Below are 7,081 nucleotides of genomic sequence, written 5' to 3' on the forward strand. Positions count from 1 at the left end.
ATCTTTTTCCAGTACTTGTTTAGCAGCACTACAATCAATGCGTAATAAGAATTTCTGATTGATTAAATCATCTTGTAATTTATAAATGCATTTAACCAAAGAAAGAATTTCTTTTTTGATGGTTGAATAATTCAGTTGTGCATTTTTCCAAGTTCCTGAAGTGAAGCGAACAAGTTCCTCCATTCCTGTATTTGGATTCTTCTGTTTAAGAATACCTCCATATCCAATATTGGATGCATCTGTTTTCACAATTTTGAACCATGAAGAATTGGCTAGAGCTAAGCAAGAAATTTATTTTGCTCTGAGTTTAATCTTCTGGACTGCCTTGGTGTGTTCCAAAGTCCATGGGGAAGGAGATTTCCTTAACCTGGTGTACAAAATTGCTGTATCCTGTGCAAGATCTCTGTAGTGATTTCGAATATAATTCAAACTACCAAGAAATCTTTGAAGTTGAGTTTTATCCTTAATTTCATCTGAAAATTTAGAAGCAAACTCAATACTGCGATCAATAGGTCTAATTTTTCCATCACAAATTTCATGACCAAGAAATCTGACCTGGGTTAGAAATAGTTTTAGTTTAGGAGCAGAAACTACTAAACCACTTCGATAAATAACATCTTTGAAAATTTTCAAGTGTTTATAATGCTGATCGATTGATTTTGAAAATATGAGAATATCATCAATATAAACAATAGAAAATTTAGTATAAGGATTAAATATGTCATTCAAAATATGTTGAAATTCTGAAGGGGCATTTTTTAATCCAAATGGCATTACTGTCCATTCATACTGTCCAAAAGGTACACAAAAGGCTATTTTATACCTGTCCTCTTCTGCAATCTGTACCTGGTAATATCCAGACTTAAGATCAAATTTAGAAAATATTACAGCAGATTGTAATCTATCTAAAAGATCTTTGATGTTGGGAATTGGATATCGAATCCAGCTCAAAGCAAGATTGAGTGGTCGATAATCAATAACCAATCGGGGAATTCCTCTTTCTTTTTCAGCATTTTTATTGACATAAAAAGCTCTGCAACTCCATGGGGAGTGGCTGTCAGTGACAAGCTTCTTTGCCATTAAAGAGCTGATTTCAGTTTTGTATAGTTCCAGATAGTCAGCTTTTATGTGGCTGAGACTAGCTTTAGAAGGAATCATAAGATCGGTAAATCCCTTTCATAGGGTAAAGAAACAATATGCTTCTTTCTGTCCCAAAAAGCATTAGGAATCTCGCTACAGATATCCTTTAGAAAGTTTTGTCGCATGGACTCAATTTTCTGTTGCTCAGTGGGTTGTACCAATCTTTGATTGATTGGTAAGGAGGATACCTCCTTTTGCAAATAATTCAGTTGCTTTTCCTTAAAGATAATGTTATCTTTAAGAGTATTGATATGCTTATTTACTGGTGGGGTCAAAAACTGAAAAGTGATTGACTGACCATGTAAAATAGAGCATATTCCATGAGAATCAATTTTCTCAATTGGCACGATCAAAGCTAAAAAGGGAGTGCCCAAAATAACTTGTTGTGCCATATTCCGGATGAGTAAGAAAGTAGATGGTAAACAAATACCTTCTTTACAAATAAAAACATGATTAAGTTTATACTTAATCTGCATCTTACCACCACTTGCACTGGTAAGACCTTGAGTGGTTTTCTCAAAATATTGAGTTGGAACCAATCCTTCCTGTATACAATTCATATCTGCACCACTATCAACTAAGGCAATAGCATTAGTGATGGTGTACTCTTGATTAATTACCAAATTGATAGATATATACTATTTTTGGTAAGTAACTTGATTCAAGAGTTGAAGATAATTCGTGCTTTCGGATTGAGGGACTTCAATCTGGGATGATGAAGTTTCAGTTACAGATGTTGCTTTTAAAAGAGTAATTTCCAGTTCCATCTTATGCTGACGAGACTTTAACTGGCGAATTTCTTCTTTTAAAAGATTAATCTCCATTTTGAGATCAGGGAGATTAGCAGGATGAGAATTTTGTCCTTGGTGTTCTAATCTGCTTAGAACTTCTTTCATACTGTAATGATTTTCTGCTCGCAGAAAATTTGGATTATCCGTATCCTCATTAGGAGTAGGTTGTGCAAGAGCAGAACCTATTTCAAAGACTTTCATCTTGATTTGAGGATCCTGGATATGATCTATAAGATCCAATAAGGATTGTTGAGTTGAAGTTAAGACATTTAAGCTTAACCCATTCATTTCAACAATTGCCTTATAATAATCATCATGAGAGGGATTACAGGAACATCTCAGATTTCCATCTTCTGCTTCAGAGGAAGAAGAAGATTGTAACTCCATAACAACATCCCCATAATCAGCTGATGATTCTGATTCAGAAGAACTAGTATTAAGTAACAATTTACTTAATTGAAGTCTGAGTTCATCTTCGATGTGAAGACTACTAAGTTTCTCCTTAGTTCTGCACTTATTAGCATAGTGGCCTATGCATCCACATTTGAAACATTTAGCCTCAGCTTTAGGCTTTCCTTTACCCTTTGCTTTAGGAATATATTTCCTTTTAGGCTTAGTATACTGTCGAGAATTATCCTTTTCCTTTGAATAATTCTTTCTTTTAGAATACTTCCTTTTATAAGGCTTTTCAGCCTTATTTCTTTTCCTAGGTTTAGGATAAGATAAGGGAGTCTGGTAGGCAAATTGATCACAAAATTCACCCACTTCCTTTCTACCAGTTAATCTTTGTGCTTTTAACTAGGATTGTAACTTCAGATCATTACAGAGAGCTAGACCTTCCTGGATTACAATATTGACCAATCCACCATAGGTATAGTTTCTGTAAGGGATAGAGATAACATTATTCATATCTCTAAGCTTTTTCCTGATTCTTTCAGTAAAGAAGGTTGGTAAACCATCCACAAATTTTGCTTTCCAGTGCTCATGATTTACATCATTGAGTTGGAGAACCTTTGCCAAGAATACATCTTTATACCACCGGAAATGAGTTAAAGATGGACATCTTAGATTCTGTAGAAGTTCACGACTCCTTTCACTATTAGCTCCTTCTGGACCAATAAAATGTTGGATAATAGTGGTGATGAGGGTGTAAACCGCATCTGGAGCAGGTCCTGGTTGTTGAGTAGCTTCATCTTTAACTATCTTGGTAGCAGAAAAGATTTCAGCTTTCTGAATGTTAGTGAGAACATTATCCCACCATCCTTTAAAGATTCCTGTAAAACCAGCAACGACAAATTTAGCAATGGTTGGGTCAGTGTTGTGGTTTAGTTTACAGACTTGGCTATACATCAACATTTGATGAATAACCTCGTAAATCTGATAATCAGATTTCCCATCTATATTCCATTCATAAATGGTCTTTCCATGAAAAGATTTCTGTGTATGAAAATAATCTTCTTCATACAAGATATCTTGAGGTGTGGGTCTGGGATAATAATATCTACTCAGAGCAGGTGCTGTATTGGAGTGAATATTCTTATCATAGACAATTCTGTTTAACTCAGGTAGCTGAGTAAAATCAGTTTGAAAAGCCTCAATATGAGGTAACACATCAAAATCAGAACCTATTTCAGATTCATCATGGGATAAAGTCTGAATTTTAAGTCCTTGAATTTTCTGAGTAAGAAGAGTAAGAAATTCTTCATTCTTCTTAGGATGTGTAAGATTGAAACCTTTAACTTCAATTACAGGTTTGACCAATGCTTTGGATAAGGAAGCTTCTGGAGGAGAAGACTTAACAATAATACACTTAGTATTAATTGTATTTAATACCGTATCTATTCCTGTTTCAATTCTCCCAAGCTGGGACCCTATCGTTTGCATACAGACATTAGTATAATTGTTCTGCCTGTAAACATGAGAAATGTCTTTTTTAGTAGCATTACAGGACTGATCAATTATTTTAGGTTGGCTATAAGCCTTGGTTTCCACTTTTGCACCACTGTCAGGGTCAATTCTTTTCAGAATTAGATGTTCAGGGGGAGGATGGACAGAGTGATAAACCTTATCTTCAGATGTAGTCCATGGTTTGAGAAAATCATCCAATATGTTTATATTAACAAGAGAATGAGTTGTCATAAAAAACCAAGAAACAAAAGGTATAACCATTTTGTGTTCTTGTAGAAAATCATAAAATTGAGTTTTAAAAAGCTGTAATTGATTTTGGTCAAAAGCTTTAAAATACCAATTTCTGAATTCTTTATATTGATCCTGTTGAAATTCAGCATTAATGGCAATTCTACCTGGGACAAAATCCATTAAAACTAATATTCATGAGGGTCATTTATATCTGTAGGATCGTCAAATTGATCCTTGACAGATTCATTTCCGATTCCCATTTCTGATGAAGTTGGGCTGAATTCAATTCCAAATTGGCGACGAGACATACCTATTGGTGCCTTCTCGTAGACTCCTCTTGGAATTTGATTCTGAGATTGCTGTATTCCTTTCAGCTTGAGTTGATTGGAACCAATTACTTCAGGAGGGAGATCTTCCTTTCTGTAATCCGACGAGATCGAATAGCGAGAAGGAGGACAAGAAACATGATAAGGAAGATAACTTCCTTTAGATGATGTAGATCTAATGATTTTCTGAAATTTAGAAAAACATCACCATCCTGGTCCTGAATAACACAGTCCAAGCTATGGTTAGCAATTGGCTTTGCCGGAACTGCATTAGAGATTATCCAATGTTTAGGAAATGTTATTTCACTCCAAGGAATCATCCTTTTTGTGGCAACATTTGATGTGAACATATTAGTATCCCATAACGCTGTTACTCCTTGAGAGTCTTTGCGTATGGCATTTGGAGACAAAGTATCAAGTACTTTGTAATAGATGCGATAAATAACACTTATCACTTCTGATCCAGGTAAATAGTCATACCCATAGGTCTGAACACGAAGACTAACTGCCTCATGGATATTCTTATCTGTTAAAGATAAATTCAGACTAGGATAGACATTAAAATAAACCGGTCCATGGCATAGACTGGTTTCCAGTGCACCCATCAAAGAAGGGTGAAATTTCAAACATCGAGCATCCCGAAGGGTTGCTTGAATACAAGCATCCATACCTAACAAGGTTAAAGGTTTAAAAGCAATTTGAATTAAACCTATATGGATGTACTTATATTTGTGCATATGCCTCTGAAGGTCACGGGAAGACAACAATTTAATTATTGTGTCTTGAGTACTTAATTGCATGGTTTGTTCCATGGTCTTGACAGCACATAGATCAGTGACATTAAGCATTCCGATTTTGTAAATGCTCTTAGCACTTACTGGAGGGATAGTCCATTTATTCAATTTATTTTGAACATTGGTCCATTCCACTAATTCAGTATTTTTTACCAATTCTGAATCCTGGTTTTCATGTACTCCTGAAGAGGAGGAAGATGGTTTTAACATGTCTGTTAAATATTGTTAATGCTTTGAGGTCTGCATAGTATAAAAATTATAATATTATATAATGAATAGTAAGTTATTATTCTGTCGTCGTTTTGCTTAAGAGAGTTTCTATTACTCGTCTGTCAACGATTTACTGGAAACAATACCCTGTGCAGCAATTTAATGCAAAAAGAGGGCTAAACATTCCAACGCGACTTTTGGACGACCCATAATTGAATCTGGATTAAACATAAGTTAGACAGAAAAGTAGTCTTATTGTTCATTACATAAGTACAATAATAATTATGCTACCAGTACCTAATAAGCATTAATAATAGAAAGTTAAGCCATCATGGCTCTGATACCAAAACAAACGAGGATCGTGAGAGGATTAATTATACAGATTAAAACACAACAATGATATATGATAAGAATAAGATAATAAGAAATTTAAACAGACTTACAGAAAACTTACTATTAATGAACTTGTTCAAGTATGGCTAGGTAGTGCAAATATTCACTTTACTTTTTCAAAGTCCTTTACCTCTTTTTGTTTTTTTCCTTTCATCTGTGCATACTCAAACTTTTAAACTACATGTGAATATATTACATTACATGGTTATGACTTGGTACTATGTGTACATTACATGGTATGACTTGGTTATTAATTTTAACTTTTAGCATTTTACTTTACAAACCGATGGCTTTTCACTTTACAATGTAAAGTGGACTCATAAACATGATATATATATATATATATATATATATATGTATATATATATATATAAATACGTAGTACTACTCTATGATAGCCCTTAGCAATTAACAGTTCTTTGGTCTGTGATAGTTTTTTAACTTGCTTGGAAATATAATTCTAATGGTGTGATTTTGCTATGTATAGTTCCTTAATAATGTCAAATCTTATAAAGCTTGAGTTTGCTGCACTTGATATCTCAGGCAAAAATTACTTGTCTTGGATCCATAATGTTGAGATCCATTTGGATGCCATGAATCATGAAGAGACAATTAAGGAAGAAAATAAAGTGTCCATGCAACAAGACGGCATGAAAGTTATGATCTTTCTTCGCCATCACATCCATGAGGAATTAAAAAACAAAGTACCTTACGGTTAAAGATTCACTTACACTGTGAAAATTTTTGAAGGAACGGTATGAGCATCAGAAAACCGTGATCCTTCCAAAAGCTCGCTATGGCTAGATCCACCTGTGATTGCTGAATGTTAAAAGTAATAATGAGCTTTCGATGAAAAATCATTAGTCCTATCCAACCATATCTGTACCATTCCAAGAAGCGAATGCGTCTTCATTTCATGGCTATGGACACGAACGTGGTGGCGGATATGGTCGCAACAAAAATAATTAACCATGGTGATCACAATTCCTTACTGGTTCTGAGAAGGAACTCCACACTGTCCTACCAGAAATGGAATTCAAATGTGACAAAGCAAACAAAAGAAAAGGCTTTATAGAACAAAGTTCTTAAGAAATATGAAAACAAGCCTTGCTATAGGTGTGGGATGAAAGGGCATTGGTAGTATACCTACCATATGCCCAAACATCTAGCCGTTCTTTACTAGGCCTCGATGAATGAAAAGGGAAAAACAAGGGTAATTGATATTGTTAGACACTAATTGACTCTAGAGGGGGGGTGAATAGAGTCAATGGGTAATTTTTCAAATTTA

The sequence above is a fragment of the Cornus florida genome, unplaced genomic scaffold (genome assembly GCF_030987335.1).
Source record: "Cornus florida cultivar Cherokee Brave unplaced genomic scaffold, ASM3098733v1 CherokeeBrave_3.0.0_Hap2_Chr11, whole genome shotgun sequence".
Taxonomy (NCBI): Eukaryota; Viridiplantae; Streptophyta; class Magnoliopsida; order Cornales; family Cornaceae; genus Cornus; species Cornus florida.